At 41.1% G+C, this 21,419-nt stretch overlaps 1 protein-coding gene across 1 annotated transcript in view; it reads right to left on the minus strand.

Annotated features, from left to right (window-relative positions):
* Positions 1–21,419, minus strand: part of GATA4 (GATA binding protein 4) — a 73,643-nt gene that overhangs the window by 30,654 nt on the left and 21,570 nt on the right. The gene's annotated exons all lie outside the window — the stretch shown is intronic.

Here is a 21,419-nt window from a genome sequence, read left to right on the forward strand (position 1 = left end):
CACATCCCCAGGATTTCCTCCATAGACTTCTGGGGTAAATGCTACAGCAGCCAGCAGAAAGGCAGGAGAGGCAATGTCAGGCCTGAATGAGTGCATCTATTAGAAAGCCATTACCTCTTGCCAGGCTCCTGTAATGACTTCATAGAGATGTCACTTGGGACTCCCAGACAACCCATCGGACATGCCATTTACCTCTCTGCCATGATAGAGAATAGCACTTGTTATTTGACTTTGGCAAATAGATCTTATTTATGGGAGTTCATTATGACAGGAATCTTCTGCTCCCTGTTATCTCCCAGCTCAGTTAATTAACCTACAATGATAATAGTAATGGCTTCAGAGTGCTGGGGCTGGAGGCCATAACTGCTCAGGTACACACCACCGAGGCACCATTCATTGTACACAGGTGAGGTTCCTCCAATCAGCACAGTCAGGGGGGTCACGTGACTGCTGGGGGCACTGGTGTCCATAGTGTCTAATGGTAGACATCATATCAAGGAACTAGTGTAAAATTAAAGAAAGACATGATTATTAGAGGTAAGTAGATAGATATGAGATACATAGATAGATAATAGATAAACAGAGATAAATAGATAGATACTTGATAGATAAATAGGAGATAGAGAGATAGATATATAGATAGATAATAGATAGATAATAGATAAACAGAGATAGATAGATAGATAGATAGATAGATAGATAGATAGATAGATAGGAAATAGATAACAGATAAATAGATAGATAATAGATAAATGATAGACAGATAGATAGATATAGATAAACAGATAGATAGATAAGAGATATATAGGATATAGATATATAGATAAATACCAGATAGATAGATGATAGATTAGATAGATAGATATTATTTAGTCCTGCCAATAAAGCTTATTTGATTTAATAGATAGATGATAGATAGATAGATAGATAGATAGATAAGACAAGAAGATATATTTTAAATATGTAGCTAAGAATTAGATAGACAGAGAGGCAGGACTCCAAAATAGAAGAAAGGGTGGTGCCTCGTTTTTGCCTTTTGGATACCTATAGGGTTTACAGTCTTGGATGAACTGCACCCATCTCTTCTTTGACAATGCTGAAGTTGCCTTCTTTTTATAGATAGATGTGAAACAGAGAGACAGAAAAATAGATATGAGATAGAGATAGATAGATAGATAATAGATAATAGATAGATAGATAGATAGATAGATAGATAGATAGGAGATAGAGATAGATAGGAGATAGAGAGATAGATAGATAGATAATAGATAGATAGATAGATAGATAGATAGGAGATGGAGATAGATAGATAGATAGGAGATAGATAATAGATAGATAGATAGCTTAGATACATAGATAGATACATAGATATAAAACAGGAAGATATATTTTAAATAAATAGCTAAGAATTAGATAGATAAATATAGATAGATAGATACATAGATAGATAGGAGATAGATTATTATTCAACTATACAAAAAAAAAAAAAAAGAACAATACAGGTTAAAATACATTAGCTAAATTCTACGTAGTCTACCCACTAAAGGTTATACAGAACTGTGTGTACAGGGATATACAGTATATCCCTGTACACACAGCTCTGCAGAACATATACAGTAAATCCCTGTACACACAGCTCTGCAGAACATATATATTATATCCCTGTACACACAGCTCTGCAGATCATACACAGTATATCCCTGTACACACAGCTCTGCAGATCATATACATAATATCCCTGTACACACAGCTCTGCAGATCATATACATAATATCCCTGTACACACAGCTCTGCAGATCATATACAGTATATCCCTGTACACACAGCTCTGCAGAACATATACAGTATATCCCTGTACACACAGCTCTGCAGAACATATACAGTATATCCCTGTACACACAGCTCTGCAGAACATATACATAATATCCCTGTACACACAGCTCTGCAGAACATATACTGTATATCCCTGTACACACAGCTCTGCAGATCATATACATAATATCCCTGTACACACAGCTCTGCAGAACATATACAGTATATCCCTGTACACACAGCTCTGCAGATTATATACAGTAAATCCCTGTACACACAGCTCTGCAGATCATACACAGTATATCCCTGTACACACAGCTCTGCAGATTATATACCGTATATCCCTGTACACACAGCTCTGCAGATTATATACAGTAAATCCCTGTACACACAGCTCTGCAGATCATACACAGTATATCCCTGTACACACAGCTCTGCAGAACATATACAGTATATCCCTGTACACACAGCTCTGCAGATTATATACAGTAAATCCCTGTACACACAGCTCTGCAGAACATATACAGTATATCCCTGTACACACAGCTCTGCAGATTATATACAGTAAATCCCTGTACACACAGCTCTGCAGATCATACACAGTATATCCCTGTACACACAGCTCTGCAGATTATATACCGTATATCCCTGTACACACAGCTCTGCAGATTATATACAGTAAATCCCTGTACACACAGCTCTGCAGATCATACACAGTATATCCCTGTACACATAGCTCTGCAGAACATATACAGTATATCCCTGTACACACAGCTCTGCAGATTATATACAGTAAATCCCTGTACACACAGCTCTGCAGAACATATACAGTATATCCCTGTACACACAGCTCTGCAGATTATATACAGTAAATCCCTGTACACACAGCTCTGCAGATCATACACAGTATATCCCTGTACACACAGCTCTGCAGATTATATACCGTATATCCCTGTACACACAGCTCTGCAGATTATATACAGTAAATCCCTGTACACACAGCTCTGCAGATCATACACAGTATATCCCTGTACACATAGCTCTGCAGAACATATACAGTATATCCCTGTACACACAGCTCTGCAGATTATATACAGGGATATACTGTATATGTTCTGCAGAGCTGTGTGTACAGGGATATACTGTATATGTTCTGCAGAGCTGTGTGTACAGGGATATACTGTATATAATCTGCAGAGCTGTGAGTACAGGGATATACTGTATATAATAGGCAGATCTGTGTGTACACGAATAAACTGTATATGATCTGCAGAGCTGTGTGTACAGGGATATACTGTATATGTTCTGCAGAGCTGTCTGTACATGGATATACAGTATATAATCTGCAGAGCTGTGTGTACAGGGATATACTGTATATGTTCTGCAGAGCTGTGTGTACAGGGATATACTGTATATGTTCTGCAGAGCTGTGTGTACAGGGATATACTGTATATGATCTGCAGAGCTGTGTGTACAGGGATATTATGTATATGATCTGCAGAGCTGTGTGTACAGGGATATTATGTATATGATCTGCAGAGCTGTGTGTACAGGGATATACTGTGTATGATCTGCAGAGCTGTGTGTACAGGGATATAATATATATGTTCTGCAGAGCTGTGTGTACAGGGATATACTGTATATGATCTACAGAGCTGTGTGTACAGGGATATACTGTATATGTTCTGCAGAGCTGTGTGTACAGGGATATTCTGTATATGATCTGCAGAGCTGTGTGTACAGGGATATACTATATATGATCTGCAGAGCTGTGTGTACAAGGATATACTGTGTATGATCTGCAGAGCTGTGTGTACAGGGATATACTGTATATGATCTGCAGAGCTGTGTGTACAGGGATATACTGTATATGATCTGCAGAGCTGTGTGTACAGGGATATACTGTATATAATCTGCAGAGCTGTGTGTACAGGGATATAATGTATATGTTCTGCAGAGCTGTGTGTGCAGGGATATACTGTATATGATCTGCAGAGCTGTGTGTACAGGGATAAAATGTATATGTTCTGCAGAGCTGTGTGTGCAGGGATATACGGTATATAATCTGCAGAGCTGTCTGTACATGGATATACAGTATATAATCTGCAGAGCTGTGTGTACAGGGATATACTGTATATAATCTGCAGAGCTGTGTGTACAGGGATATACTGTATATTATCTGCAGAGCTGTGTGTTAAGGGCTATACTATATATGATCTGCAGAGCTGTGTGTACAGGGATATACTGTATATAATCTGCAGAGCTGTGTGTACAGGGATATACTGTATATGTTCTGCAGAGCTGTGTGTACAGGGATATACTGTATATGATCTGCAGAGCTGTGTGTACAGGGATATACTGTATATGTTCTGCAGAGCTGTGTGTACAGGGATATACTGTATATAATCTGCAGAGCTTTGTGTACATGGATATACTGTGTATGATCTGCAGAGCTGTGTGTACAGGGATATACTGTATATGATCTGCAGAGCTGTGTGTACAGGGATATACTGTATATAATCTGCAGAGCTGTGTGTACGGGGATTTACTGTATATAATCTGCAGAGCTGTGTGTACAGGGATATACTATATATAATCTGCAGAGCTGTGTGTACGGGGATTTACTGTATATAATCTGCAGAGCTGTGTGTACAGGGATATACTGTATATAATCTGCAGAGCTGTGTGTACAGGGATTTACAGTATATAATCTGCAGAGCTGTGTGTACAGGGATATACTGTATATAATCTGCAGAGCTGTGTGTACAGGGATATACTGTATATAATCTGCAGAGCTGTGTGTACAGGGATTTACTGTATATAATCTGCAGAGCTGTGTGTACAGGGATATACTGTATATAATCTGCAGAGCTGTGTGTACAGGGATATACTGTATATGATCTGCAGAGCTGTGTGTTAAGGGCTATACTATATATGATCTGCAGAGCTGTGTGTACAGGGATATACTGTATATGTTCTGCAGAGCTGTGTGTACAGGGATATACTGTATATAATTTGCAGAGCTGTGTGTACAGGGATATACTGTATATAATCTGCAGAGCTGTGTGTACAGGGATATACTGTATATAATCTGCAGAGCTGTGTGTACAGGGATATACTGTATATAATCTGCAGAGCTGTGTGTACAGGGATATAATGTATATGATCTGCAGAGCTGTGTGTTAAGGGCTATACTATATATGATCTGCAGAGCTGTGTGTACAAGGATATACTGTATATGTTTTGCAGAGCTGTGTGTACAGGGATATACTGTATATAATCTGCAGAGCTGTGTGTACAGGGACATACTGTATATAATCTGCAGAGCTGTGTGTACAGGGATCTACTGTATATAATCTGCAGAGCTGTGTGTACAGGGATATAATGTATATGTTCTGCAGAGCTGTGTGTGCAGGGATATACTGTATATGATCTGCAGAGCTGTGTGTACATGGATATACGGTATATAATCTGCAGAGCTGTCTGTACATGGATATACTGTATATAATCTGCAGAGCTGTGTGTACAGGGATATAATGTATATGTTCTGCAGAGCTGTGTGTACAGGCATATACTGTATATGATCTGCAGAGCTGTGTGTACAGGGATATAATGTATATGCTTGGCAGAGCTGTGTGTGCAGGGATATACTGTATATGATCTGCAGAGCTGTGTGTTAAGGGATATTCGGTATATAATCTGCAGAGCTGTGTGTACAGGGATATACTGTATATAATCTGCAGAGCTGTGTGTACAGGGATATACTGTGTATGATCTGCAGAGCTGTGTGCACAGGGATATACTGTATATGATCTGCAGAGCTGTGTGTACAGGGATATAATGTATATGTTCTGCAGAGCTGTGTGTACAGGGATATACTGTATATGATCTGCAGAGCTGTGTGTACAGGGATATACTGTATATGTTCTGCAGAGCTGTGTGTACAGGGATATGCGGTATATAATCTGCAGAGCTGTGTGTACAGGGATATACTGTATATAATCTGCAGAGCTGTGTGTACAGGGATATACTGTGTATGATCTGCAGAGCTGTGTGTACAGGGATATACTGTATATGATCTGCAGAGCTGTGTGTACAGGGATATAATGTATATGTTCTGCAGAGCTGTGTGTACAGGGATATACTGTATATGATCTGCAGAGCTGTGTGTACAGGGATATACTGTATATGTTCTGCAGAGCTGTGTGTACAGGGATATACGGTATATAATCTGCAGAGCTGTGTGTACAGGGATATACTGTATATGATCTGCAGAGCTGTGTGTACAGGGATATAATGTATATGTTCTGCAGAGCTGTGTGTACAGGGATATACTGTGTATGATCTGCAGAGCTGTGTGTACAGGGATATACTGTATATGTTCTGCAGAGCTGTGTGTACAGGGATATACTGTATATAATCTGCAGAGCTGTGTGTACTGGGATATACTGTATATGATCTGCAGAGCTGTGTGTACAGGGATATACTGTATATGTTCTGCAGAGCTGTGTGTACAGGGATATACGGTATATAATCTGCAGAGCTGTGTGTACAGGGATATACTGTATATGTTCTGCAGAGCTGGCTGTGTGTACAGGGATATACTGTGTATGATCTGCAGAGCTGTGTGTACAGGGATATACTGTATATGTTCTGCAGAGCTGGCTGTGTGTACAGGGATATACTGTATATAATCTGCAGATCTGTGTGTACAGGGATATACCGTATATGATATGCAGAGCTTTGTGTACAGGGATATACGGTATATGATATGCAGAGCTGGATTTTGAAGAATACCTGAAAGATAACCAAAGATGATGAGGGTAGTAGTGATAGGAGGAGAAGGCCTTGTGGATATAAGTGTGTCTTCACCTGACAAATTCTGATGTAGAACTTTTCTGGGACTCAGTTCTATTCATCTGAATGAAACCTGCAGAAATCCTTGTGCTTTCGGCCAAAAGATGAATGGAATTGATGTTCTGCATTAAAATCGCCCCGTGTGAAGGCAGCCTTACACTGCGGTATTACTGGCTGCGGTATCACAACTCCCAGCCTAGGAGTGGATCCTGACAACTGACAATAATGACCAACACTGAGGAATGAGCTGAGGGGTGTCAGTATTTATCTCAGCATAAGCCAAATGCTGGGAGTTGTAGTTGAAGTGCAGCTAGCTAGTTGCAGATCACACCATGTCCCCGATCTATTCCTAGTCAAGTCCCCGGGCTGTGTGTGAACAGGGGCCTGCGCGATGAGACGGTATTTTACACACTTCTGTGGGTGTCCTGATGTTTTACTGAGGTATTCATTTTTACTAATATACTACAACCTAAAATGTCTATATCTATGCGATTATTCTACCGACACATGAAACCAAGGAGATATCTCTGCAGAGGTGTAATAACACATATAACACGGGATAGTCTCAGAGAAAGGTCGCAGGTCTTCTACCTGTCTGCTGTGTGTGCACAGTCCCCTATGGCGAAAACGCCTCTGAAAATGTCCAAAATACTAATCTAATACTTGTGTACATGTAAAAATATATCTACAAAATACTACAATACCTGGGTGTATATATATATATATATATATATATATATATATATAATGTGTGTATGTATCTACAAAATTCTACAGTACCCGGGTGTATGTATAAAATACGTGTGTGTATTTATCTACACTATACTACAATACCCGGGTATATATATAATATGTGTGTGTATGTGTCTGCAAAATACTACAATACCAGGTTGTATGTATATAATATGTGTGTGTATTTATATACAAAATACTACAATACCTGGGTGTATATAATATATATATATATATATATATATATATATATATATATAATATGTGTGTATGAATATCTACAATATACTACAATACCCAGGTGTATGTATATAATATGTTTGTATGTGTCTGCAAAATACTACTGTACCTGGGTATATATATATATATATATATATATATATATATAATCTGTGTGTATGTATATACAAAATACTACAATACCTGGGTGTGTAGATATATATATATATATATATATTATTATTATTATTATTTTCATATATATATATATATAAAATATGTGTGGATGAATATCTACAATATACTACAATACCCAGGTGTATGTATATAATATGTTTGTGTATGTGTGTATATGCAAATTATTACAATACCTGGATGTATAGATATATAATATGTGTGTATGTATCTACAATATACTACAATACCGGAGTGTATGTGTATAATATGTGTGTATGAGTCTGCAAAATACTACAATACCGCATACTACAATACACACATATATATATATAAATTTTTTGTCTGTGACTGAAAATCTACTAAATACTAATACTTATATATAACATTTAAATAGACATCAAATAATCCAAATTATTTCTAACTAAAAAATCTAAATGTAAGTTATCTATATGTGTATAGAGAGAGATAAAATGTGTTACTCTGAAAACAACCAGAAAACACAAAAAAACATAAATGTTATTTTTTTTCTAACATATGTATATATAATCATAGAAATGAAAAAAATGCAGACACCAAATATATTTATAACTAAAAATGTTGTATGTCAGTGATTATATTTATCTAATTTATTTATGTATTTGTAGGTACATTTTTCTATGTCTGAGGTTTATTCTCAGGTGATCGCTTCTTCCCTCACTGATCTGGGTGTTGTGTGCGGGGCGCTCTGTGTATTCGGTGGACACATGTGTGCGGGGCGCCCTGTGTATTCTGTGGACACACGTGTGCGGGGCGCTCTGTGGATTCGGTGGACACATGTGTGCGGGGCGCTCTGTGTATTCTGTGGACACACGTGTGCGGGGCGCTCTGTGTATTCGGTGGACACATGTGTGCGGGGCGCTCTGTGTATTCTGTGGACACACGTGTGCGGGGCGCTCTGTGGATTCTGTGGACACATGTGTGCGGGGCGCTCTGTGTATTCTGTGGACACACGTGTGCGGGGCGCTCTGTGGATTCTGTGGACACACGTGTGCGGGGCGCTCTGTGGATTCCGTGGACACACGTGTGCGGGGCGCTCTGTGTATTCGGTGGACACATGTGTGCGGGGCGCTCTGTGTATTCCGTGGACACACGTGTGCGGGGCTGCTGTCAGGCGGTATTGATGAGCTGTAAGGCCGGGGGTCGCTGTGTTGGGGGTCTTCCTGCAGCCTCTGTCAGACTCTCAGGCGCTGAGGTGACAGCTCTGGACTCAGGAAAGAGACAGCAGAAGACCCCCGACAGGAGCCCAGACTGTCTGACCACTGACCTCCTGCACAGCGGTTATCACACCGACATATCGCGATAATCACCGCAGCGCGAAACAGACTGCGGCGGAATCCCGGGAGGAGGCGGCGGAATCCCGGGAGGAGGCGGCGGAATCCCGGGAGGAGGCGGCGGGGGAATGGAGACATCCCGGAGACTGTCCGCACAACATGTCCGGGAGTCTAGGTGCAGAACTCGGCCAATCTAGAGATCGCACAGCTGCAGGGGATATACCGGCACATATCACATGTGGGGGGCAAGAAAAGGGAAAACACCAGTACAAAATACTAATAATATCATCAGAAATATCCGGATTATTCCCCGAGCCGCACATCACAGGGAGACGGCACCGGATGGGCCCCGCAGCATAATATACTACAATAATGTATATATGTGATTGCAAATATCTATCTCCATCTTTCTGGTATCTACATCTATCTATCTATCATTTATCTATCTATCTATCTATCTATCTAATATCTATCCCATATCTATCTATATCTATTTTAATATCTATCCATCTAGCCATCTTGTTATATTATGGTATAGCACGGTGGGATCTAGTAGATCAGACTGCAGCCAGCAGAGCTGATGATGTATAATTGGCCTCATTGTCAGACTCCATGTGGGAGGAGAACTCTCAGCAGGTCTGTGAGTCCTGTAGTAAACTTGTCTGCTGGGAGCCCCTCCTGCCTGGCAGTGCCACCCCTGCTAATGGGTGATATATAGTGAGGTGCGGGGGCACCAGGATGGGTACACCTGCCTCTTACTACAGTCTGCACTGTCACAGACATGGAATTAAAAATTACACATGGTTCTGCCACTCACTGCTTATAATAAGCCCCCTGCACCATCCGCTATACTAATAACTTCTATATGGAAGTCATCTACATAATACATTGTAATTACATCAATTATATTTATCCTGAATTAGAGCTGAAATCCCTCAGTGTTCCCTCCTCAGCCTGCAAGTTCTAATGATTTACCTTCTTGAAACTGCAACCTGTATTATATCAGCTGTACCTCAGCATCAGTACAGGATAAGTAATGTATGTACACAGTGACTGCACCAGCAGAATAGTGAGTGCAGCTCTGGAGTATAATACAGGATGTAACTCAGGATCAGTACAGGATAAGTAATGTAATGTATGTACACAGTGACTGCACCAGCAGAATAGTGAGTGCAGCTCTGGAGTATAATACAGGATGTAACTCAGGATCAGTACAGGATAAGTAATGTATGTACACCGTGACTGCACCAGCAGAATAGTAAGTGCAGCTCTGGAGTATAATACAGGATGTAACTCAGGATCAGTATAGGATAAGTAATGTAATGTATGTACACAGTGACTCCACCAGCAGAATAGTGAGTGCAGCTCTGGAGTATAATACAGGATGTAACTCAGGATCAGTACAGGATAAGTAATGTAATGTATGTACACAGTGACTCCACCAGCAGAATAGTGAGTGCAGCTCTGGAGTATAATACAGGATGTAACTCAGGATCAGTACAGGATCAGTAATGTAATGTATGTACACAGTGACTGCACCAGCAGAATAGTGAGTGCAGCTCTGGAGTATAATACAGGATGTAACTCAGGATCAGTACAGGATAAGTAATGTAATGTATGTACACAGTGACTCCACCAGCAGAATAGTGAGTGCAGCTCTGGAGTATAATACAGGATGTAACTCAGGATCAGTACAGGATAAGTAATGTAATGTATGTACACAGTGACTCCACCAGCAGAATAGTGAGTGCAGCTCTGGAGTATAATACAGGATGTAACTCAGGATCAGTACAGGATAAGTAATGTATGTATGTACACAATGACTGCACCAGCAGAATAGTGAGTGCTGCTCTGGAGTATAATACAGGATGTAACTCAGGATCAGTACAGGATAAGTAATGTAATGTATGTACACAGTGACTGCACCAGCAGAATAGTGAGTGCAGCTCTCGAGTATAATACAGGACGTAACTCAGGATCAGTACAGGATAAGTAATGTAATGTATGTACACAGTGACTGCACCAGCAGAATAGTGAGTGCAGCTCTGGAGTATAATACAGGATGTAACTCAGGATCAGTACAGGATAAGTAATGTAATGTATGTACACAGTGACTCCACCAGCAGAATAGTGAGTGCAGCTCTGGAGTATAATACAGGATGTAACTCAGGATCAGTACAGGATAAGTAATGTAATGTATGTACACAGTGACTCCACCAGCAGAATAGTGAGTGCAGCTCTGGAGTATAATACAGGATGTAACTCAGGATCAGTACAGGATAAGTAATGTATGTATGTACACAATGACTGCACCAGCAGAATAGTGAGTGCTGCTCTGGAGTATAATACAGGATGTAACTCAGGATCAGTACAGGATAAGTAATGTAATGTATGTACACAGTGACTCCACCAGCAGAATAGTGAGTGCAGCTCTGGAGTATAATACAGGATGTAACTCAGGATCAGTACAGGATAAGTAATGTAATGTATGTACACAGTGACTGCACCAGCAGAATAGTGAGTGCAGCTCTCGAGTATAATACAGGACGTAACTCAGGATCAGTACAGGATAAGTAATGTAATGTATGTACACAGTGACTCCACCAGCAGAATAGTGAGTGCAGCTCTGGAGTATAATACAGGATGTAACTCAGGATCAGTACAGGATAAGTAATGTATGTATGTACACAATGACTGCACCAGCAGAATAGTGAGTGCTGCTCTGGAGTATAATACAGGATGTAACTCAGGATCAGTACAGGATAAGTAATGTAATGTATGTACACAGTGACTCCACCAGCAGAATAGTGAGTGCAGCTCTGGAGTATAATACAGGATGTAACTCAGGATCAGTACAGGATAAGTAATGTAATGTATGTACACAGTGACTGCACCAGCAGAATAGTGAGTGCAGCTCTCGAGTATAATACAGGACGTAACTCAGGATCAGTAAAGGATAAGTAATGTAATGTATGTACACAGTGACTCCACCAGCAGAATAGTGAGTGCAGCTCTGGAGTATAATACATGATATTACTCTGCATTAGTACAGGATAAGTGATGTCATATTTAAACTCAGAAAATGATGAAACGTTGCTCTTCTGTTCGGCTCTGCTCTGCGGTGCTGTGACTAGCTGCTGCATCACTATTCACTTTGCTTCCCAATACCTGTTTATTACGGTGCATGCAATGACGGAATCACATAGTATATGATGTAATTGGCTTCACATGTATAAACTTTACTCTAGGTCCCAGATCCCTCGCCCTCTCCAGTATATAGTGCACACATCCCATTAAGACCATAGCTGCTACTTGTGGTGGTAAAACCATCTGGAGCGTCCCAGGACTCCATGGTGTAGTCTCTCCTCCTGGTAAACAATGCGAGATCCTGGGTGAATGGCCGGCTGCTGCTGACAGGAGGACATGGCCTGTGACGGCCTCTCCAGCACATTGTCTTATGGGTGACTTGATATCTCAGGGTTTTCCTCTTCTATAAACAGTCCCTGGCCTTTTCCTTTCAAGTGTCTCTTGCACAAATAAACAGAGCCTTGCACTGGCAGCCTAAGTGCCGGCTTGGCATCCATCCCTTAATACTTTATTTCCATGTGGAGCCAAATGGACGACTCAGCAAAGCGCCACAATCTTTACAGTAAGGGGAATAGTTGGTCACCAGGGAACAGCAGTCATTTGCATCTATGATGGCTCCACTCATCCCAAAGTTGTCCTTCTCTTGAGCCCCTCGTACACCTGCATCCTCAGATCAGCCGAGCATGCATGTGTTCACAAGAGAGGAGTAAGCCTCTGCCGGACTACTCAGGCGGCTTATCTCTCTAGAAAACAAAGGACCGGGTATGTCCAACATGCCTGATTCTTCTTACCCCGAATTCTGCCATGGAGGAGGGTACTGGACACCCCCATACACATCAGATGACGAGCCGGCCCTGCTGAAGTCATCAGGCTCAGCCGTCATTCACCTGATGTCTATTGGTAAATGCAGACGCTTGGTTTTTGGAATTTCCTACGACCAAGAGTCATGTTTTCTACGTCTTGCTCTGATGAGGGCTACAAAGACTGAAACTGGTTGTATAGATTTAGGGCTCATGCACACGGCTGTTGGTCGGTCGTACCCGTATTGCTGCCTGCAAACAGTAAGTCTGCAATATGCGGGCACTGGCCGTGTGCACCCCGCATCACAGATGTGGACCCATTCATTCCAATAAGTCCGCAATCCGGAAAGTTGGTGCGGAACGGAGGCAGTTTTGGTATTTTTTTTGCGGTGTGGTCGGATCACGGATCCATTCAAGGTCTGCATCCGTCTGCGGCAGCCGCACGGATGGTGCCCATGCATTGGTTGCTTCTATCCCTTTCACTTTATCCCCCTCTTCTTTTTTGGGTGGAAATTTCTACCTATGCACAAAAATATCCATAGAATTTTTGTGAGCCCTATTTTATTTATTTTTTTCATTTTTTCTACAACACTAAAAATATCAACATATCCAAACAACCCCCTACCTTAAAGGGGTATTCCCATCTCAGACAATGGGGGGGGGGGGCATATCACTAAGATATGCACCCATTGCCTGACAGGTGCAAGTCCCACCAGGTGGGACCCGCACCTACACCAAGAACAGAGCCGGGAAGGTGCTAGCCAAGCTCTGTCCCCAGAGGATATCAAATCTCAGAAACTAAAGGCCTTTCTCGCATGTTAATTTGTTTAATTTGGTTCTTTGTGAACTTTTAGGACTTTAGGTGTGAAAATCTTGGGAAGTTTTAGGTAAAATATAGAAAAGTTTAAAGGGTACACAAATGTTCGAGCCCCACTGTATAGTCCCCAGATTTGATATCCCTTGACACTGGGGCTCACAATCTAAGTTCCCTGTGTCTTTGGAGTGTAGAAGGAAACCCACACAAACCCCACGCAGATGTTGTCCTTGGTTGGATTCGAACCCAGGACCCCAGCACTACAAGCCACCAGTGCTAACCACCGAGCCACCAGTGCTAACCACTGAGCCAATGTGCTGCAACAATAACCATTTCTCAAAGAAAATTTTTGTTTGTTTTTCTTTATCTGTAGATCCAGTCCATTCCATATAAGATGAGCCCAGTGGGAATGTGTTCACTCCTACTGACTTTTGTTATGATCCTCAAGGTTTTCTAAATATATTTTTTAGGGTTTGTACCTATCACACTGTCTGTCCTGTTGCAGGTGCTCTTAGAGGCTCATTTTTCTCAGCGGTGCGGGCACATATGAACATGGGACCAACACAGATGTCTTCAGCTGCCAAGCGCACATGTAACCGGTCAGACAGTGTCATAGGTACAAAACTGCTGATAGATGTACTTTAAATACATTGAGGCCAAGGTCGATTTGTAGAGTCAGATCATTGTTTATAAAGACTGTGTGGATGCTATGATTCAGAATGGAGTGGTCATCGCTATACAGTGGGGCTCGAACATTTGTGTACCCTTTAAACTTTTCTATATTTCTGACAATATTTTACCTAAAACTTCCTAAGATTTTCACACCTAAAGTCCTAAAAGTTCACAAAGAACCAAATTAAACAAATTAACATGTGAGAAAGGCCTTTCGTTTCTGAGATGTTGCCTTTGTGACCTCAAAGACTATTACACGCCTTGCTTTTGGCATGATCTCTGTTGGTTGACCACGCCCGGGCAGGGTAATAATGGTCTTGAATTTCCTCCATTTGTACACAATCTGTCTGAATGTGGGTTGGCCTTTTGAGATGGTCTTGTAACCTTTTCCAGCCTGATGAGCATCAACATCTCTTCTTCTGAGGTCCTCAGAAATCTCCTTTGTTCTTGCCATGACACAAAACCACAAACAAATTGTGGAGAACAGACTTTGACAGATTAATGTTCTTTAAATAAAACAGGTCACACCTGATTGTTATCCCATTGATTGAAAACCCCTGACTCTAACTTCACCTTTAAAATGATCTGCTAATCCTAAAGGGTCACATACTTTTGCCACTCTCAGACATGGGATATTGGATCATTTTCCTCAATAAATAACTGACCAAGTGTAATGTTTTGACTCGCTTTTTTTAATTTGGTCATCCTTAGCTAGTTTTAAGACTTGGGTGAAAATCTAATGTAGGTTTCGGACAAATGTAAGCAGAAAAGTAGCAAGTAGCGAATAGCAAGACAATTTTAAGGTAAGGCAGGTGGAACTGCACGGTGACTTTGCATGACAGATGCTCAACATCTGGACAGTCCATAAGAATCAGTCAAGTGCGTTAGTTAATTTTGCTTGCCGTTTCTTTTCTAGATGCAAGCAAAATTTTATCTCAAAAAGTTTCAAAAAGTTGTGCAACTTTTTTTTTTTTATATGTCAGCTAATATTAGCCCAGAGAGTAGGATTAGATGGTGGCCATATGCAGAGGGTTAGGGTAAAGCTTAGTCCTGGTCAGTATGGAAAGGGCTCTATGCGCACAACTAATAGAGGTGAAGGGTATATGTTAATTCTCTCAAGGACGGCAAGTTTTGGGAGAACTTAGCACTCACATTCCAGAGTTGTGACAAGTGACAACTCTGACACTGAACAGCCACACGGTCTGTGAGACACAAGGCAGATGTGACAGACACTGAGTCATACGAAAAGTCAAAATGTAATTTGCTTAACACAACATGTTGTATTATACCCACGGGCCTGCTGCCAGTGAGGAGCATGATGGGAGGGACATCTCGCATTAGAAGGCTTTAGATGAAACCACTTAGGTTCTTCTATTAGACACATTAAATAAAAGGACACAAGATGGGACACTGCATCATACAGGACATGGATAGTTTATGCTCTACAGCTGTAAATTGAGATCTATATAATAGTCTGGATTTCCCCTTAAAGGTGATTTTCGACCCAAAACATAAAATTGCCCATATATTGGTACATCTAATGTTAGAACCATAACCGAAAAGTTTGGTGATTGAGTTTCTTTTCCTTACAGAGATATTGGCATTTTTCTATTCAGCTGTGGCAGCCATATTTGCAAAAGTGACAGCAGGAAGTGAAGCCATATTGTTGTAACTTTTGAATTAGCTCCTCATAAACGGCTACTTTGTTTCTGATTGAACACACAGACAGAATGGTAATTGAGCACCTGTTTCTGAGAAGCTAATCCAAAGGTGAGGAGCAACATGGCTACACTCCCTGTTGTCACTTTTATAAAAAAAAAAAAATGGCCACCTCAAGTGGAAAGAAAAAAATGTCAGTATCTCTGTAGGTAAAAAAATAAGAAAAATAATTATGAAACATTGGCAACTGATCCAATTTCTGATATATGGTCAATGTTATATTTGTGGATGGAAATACCCTTTAATTGTAAGCTACCCCTAAATCCTACTGTTGTCTTCTGCTAGAGAAGAAAGGTGGAGGTGACAGCATGGTGCATAACACCTGGGGTAGAAATGGACTGAGGTGGAACCTATCTTTCTAAGGTAGGTCCATATTTGATTTGATGGACCATGGACCACCACTGATTTCCAACACGACGAGGCCTTGGTGCTTTGTAAATTGGGGAAAAAAAAAATCCATCAGCACTGGTGTGACATTTCTTCTCTGGGATTTTGTCAGAGTAGAGTAGCTTCTAAGTCGAGGTTTTTCTAGCATGGAGTGGCCCTTTAAGACTTAGGCCTCATGCACACGACCGCAGTTTTGCCGGCTCGGATGTGGACCCATTCACTTCAATGGGGCCGCAAAAGACAGCACTCCGTTGCTCCGTTACGTAGCCCCGCGAAAAAAATATAACATGTCCTATTCTTGTCCGTTTTGTGGACAAGAATAGGCTTTTTTTTTTACAATGGGCCGCCTGTTCCGTTCTGCAAATTGCGGAAGGCACACGGGCGGCTTCCGTGTTTTGCGGATTCGCAATTTGAGGACCGCAAAAAACGGAATGGTCGTGTGCATGAGGCCTTAAAGGGATAGTCAAAGAGAGAAAGGACAGCCCCATAACAATGCTGCACTTTTTGAATATCTAACAAAAAGGTTTTCCCATATAGGAACACAAGAGCTCATGTATCTGGTATGTCGAGGCTATCAGCCCCTCGCCGCCAGGAATCTAATAGAACAAGTTGATCTCAGGAAGTCTCACTGGTTTATTTTGTATCTGTTCATCGGAAATTAGGATAACAAACTCTCATCACAGCGCACACAACTCTTCATCTGTATCTCACATCTTGTCAGTATGAATATCAGATATGTGTTGGCTCCGGAATCGTATAGTTAACATTGGAGATGCGGGATAATATACAGCAGACGTAGGATAATATACAGGGGGGGTGATTTAATGTATAGGGGATGTGAGATAATGTACAGGAGATGTAATATAATGCATAGGGGATGTGATATAATGTATAGGAGATGTGGGATAATGTACAGGAGATGTGGGATAATATATAGGATATATGGGATAATATACAGGAGATGTGATATAATATATAGGATATATGGGATAATATACAGGAGATGTGATATAATGTATAGGGGATGTGAGATAATGTATAGGAGATGTGGGATAATGTACAGGAGATGTGGGATAATATACAGGGGGCGTGATATAATGTATAGGGGATGTGATATAACGTATAGGGGATGTGATATAATGTATAGGGGATGTGATATAATGTATAGGGGATGTGAGATTATGTATAGGGGATATGGGATAATATACAGGGGGCGTGATATAATGTATAGGATATGTGGGATAATATACAGGAGATGTGATATAATGTATAGGATATGTGTGATAATATACAGGAGATGTGATATAATGTATAGGATATGTGTGATAATATACAGGGGGCGTGATATAATGTATAGGATATGTGTGATAATATACAGGAGATGTGATATAATGTATAGGATATGTGGGATAATATACAGGAGATGTGATATAATGCATAGGATATGTGTGATAATATACAGGAGATGTGATATAATGTATAGGGGATGTGAGATAATGTACAGGAGATGTGATATAATGTATAGGATATGTGGGATAATATACAGGAGATGTGATATAATGTATAGGATATGTGTGATAATATACAGGAGATGTGATATAATGTATAGGATATGTGGGATAATATACAGGAGATGTGATATAATGTATAGGGGATGTGAGATAATGTACAGGAGATGTGATATAATGTATAGGATATGTGTGATAATATACAGGAGATGTGATATAATGCATAGGATATGTGTGATAATATACAGGAGATGTGATATAATGCATAGGATATGTGTGATAATATACAGGGGGCGTGATATAATGTATAGGATATGTGGGATAATATACAGGGGGCGTGATATAATGTATAGGATATGTGTGATAATATACAGGAGATGTGATATAATGTATAGGATATGTGTGATAATATACAGGGGGCGTGATATAATGTATAGGATATGTGTGATAATATACAGGGGGTGTGATATAATATACAGGAGATGTCTGATAACATAAAGGAGACGTGGGATAATATACAGGAGATGTCTGATATTATATAGATGTGAGATCATTACTGGAGCTGTGGGGCATTGTATGTAGGTGGCAGATATCTCAGAGGCGCTGCAGGACATCTTCCCGGAGCGGTGGGATATCGTCCTGTATTACTGGGGATTTCCATCCACTGTATTGGATAATATAAATTGCATTATTCGTTTTATCATCACAGAGGACACGTCCCCCTTTCTTATCACACATTATATGTCATGTCTCCTGAATGTGGCTTTGGTTGACGACTAGAGGTTCCTCATTTTGCACATTAACCTTAGACCCTATTGATCCGCATCCGTCATCCCGGAGACAGGATAAAGTACACACTTTATTAGGCTATTGATTGCGCTATATATTCTATGAGAAATTCACGAGACCAGTCCATGGCGGATAACTTTTCTTGCATTTATGGTTTCCTATCCTAAGGGTGTGCCACAACATGCCAGCCACGGGCACACACATGTCCTGCCATCCCTACAGTGTTACTACTACTACAGCCATCGCCCATCCCAACCCGTGGTATCAGCATTGCCGTTATGTGCGTATTAGGTACATATGCCATATCTACAGAGTCTAAACACCGCCACTTGCATAGGGACGAGTCAGACGTCAGCGACCGCCCTATACTGTAGCCTGCAGGATCACAAAGGGGGTCATGAGCTGGAACACCCACTGACATAGGGTCAAGAACGATTACCGGTGGGATCCAATGTTAGGGCAGGTTCGCAATTCCATTATTACTTTCCGTTATAACGGAAAATAACGGAATCATAAGACGGAATTCAAAACGCAGAGGCATTCCCTTATGGCGCATGCTCCAAGTAGTGTCGCAATTGCAGACGCTGGAGCGTGGACTGCGCATGCGCCAATACAGTGCCAGAGCCTCTGCGCTTGCGCCACTACTTGTACATGCGGCACGGTGGGCGCTTCTCCGCCTGCGGGGACAGCCCCTCACAGGTAAAGGGTCCCAGCTTCACCCTTTTTCCTCTGTGAACTGGTACCTTAACTGATCCCATAGGTTTCTATGGAATCGTTCATGGCACCCCTGGCATCAGTTTTGATGCTGGAAGTCAGATAGCATTGGGCAAATAAAAACGCTGCACGCGGCATTCTTTTGCGGTCAGGCAACGGTGGCCGGACTTGTCCGCTAAAAGTGCACACACCTATAGATCAGTCGCTTCTGGCTCCAGGAAAAAAACAACTAGCAGTATCCGTTCCGTTTTTTTTTGCGGAGAGGACATAGACCCATTCATTTCAATGGGTCCGCAAAAAATATCCGCATCTGTATATCCGTTCCGTAGCCTCGCAAAAAAAAAAAACATAGAACATGTCCTATTCTTGTCCGTTTTAGGCATTGTTACAATGGATCCGCAAAAGAAAAACGGATAGCATACGGATGTCAATTCTCGGAGCGCAAAACTCATACGGTCTTGTGCATGCAGCCTTACTGTGGTATTTTTTTAGGGTAGGATCACACGGTCAGGGCTCCTGGCTCAGTTCTGGAATCAGGAGAGGATCAGAAAAGTATAGAAAAAGTTAAAAGAAAAAAGTATAAAGAAAAAGTATAAAGATCAGATACAAATGTATTTTTTTTTGGGGGTTTTGGCTTCCAAAACTGCATCAAGTGACTTAACCACTGACCGTGTGGCCGTAACTTTTAGGCTACATTCACACCATAAAAAAACAGCAAAACGGACCATTTTTAACTAACTTTTTTCACTGCCACCTTCCTGAGAAATAAACATTAAAAACTGTCCTTTTCAAATGTATGGGGGCGGCTGGTTTGTGAACACAGACTAAAGCCTTGTTCATACGTCCGTGCTTAAATCCGTAAAAAGATGGTCAGAATCTGCCTGTGAGGGATCCGTGTGTCCGTTTTCTGCTGTCCGTGTGTCATCCGTGTTTCATAGACCTTGCACGGCAGAAAAATTATTTTCAAAGTATCTCTTCCTAATGAACAGTGAAACGCGGACGACATCTGTGGTTTTCACGGACCCATAGACTATAATAGGGCGTGATGGATCCGTGAACACGGACAAAATAGAGCGCGCATCCGTGCTAAAATCATGGACGGTGGTAAAAAACTGATGTGTGAATAAACACATGAAAATGAATGGGGACGTGCGCTGTCGGTGGAGAACACTGACGTGTGAATGAGGCTAATTAAATAGAACATTTTCAATTTTTTGACGTCTGTTATTCACTCGCCATAAAAAATAAATAAAACAGCCGCGTGAATAATCCCATAGACGACCATTGTTATTAGAACGGATGTGTGACGGCTGTTAAATAAACGGCTGCGGCGTGTCGGTTTGAATGTGGTCCTACTAAGGAAATTTATTATTATTTGTATTATTTTATTTATGGCGATCCACGGGGAGAATGTTCCTAAAGGGAAGGCTGGGTGTAATCCTATCCTGCCCATCCTAAGGGTACATTCACACGACCGTGTAATCCTTTCCGCAAATACTGGAACCGTGTGTCCGCATTTTGCAAACAAATGACTTCCGTTTTTTACGGTCAGCAAAAAATTGAAGAAAAAAAAAAAAAGATGGAGCGCAAAAAAATTAACTATTAAAGCCTTCAAAAATACCAAAAACGTATCCGCAATTTGCGGATCCATTGACTTGAATGGGGCTGCGGACCGATCTGTGCGGACAATAGTAGGACAAGCTTCATATTTTTGCGGACTAGAAATGCAGACACACGGATGCGGACAACATACTGAACGCCGTCCGCACATTTTATTCACCCATAGAAATTAACGGATCCGCATCTATTCCGCAAAATGCGG

The sequence above is a fragment of the Bufo gargarizans genome, chromosome 4 (assembly GCF_014858855.1).
Source record: "Bufo gargarizans isolate SCDJY-AF-19 chromosome 4, ASM1485885v1, whole genome shotgun sequence".
NCBI classification, from domain to species: domain Eukaryota; kingdom Metazoa; phylum Chordata; class Amphibia; order Anura; family Bufonidae; genus Bufo; species Bufo gargarizans.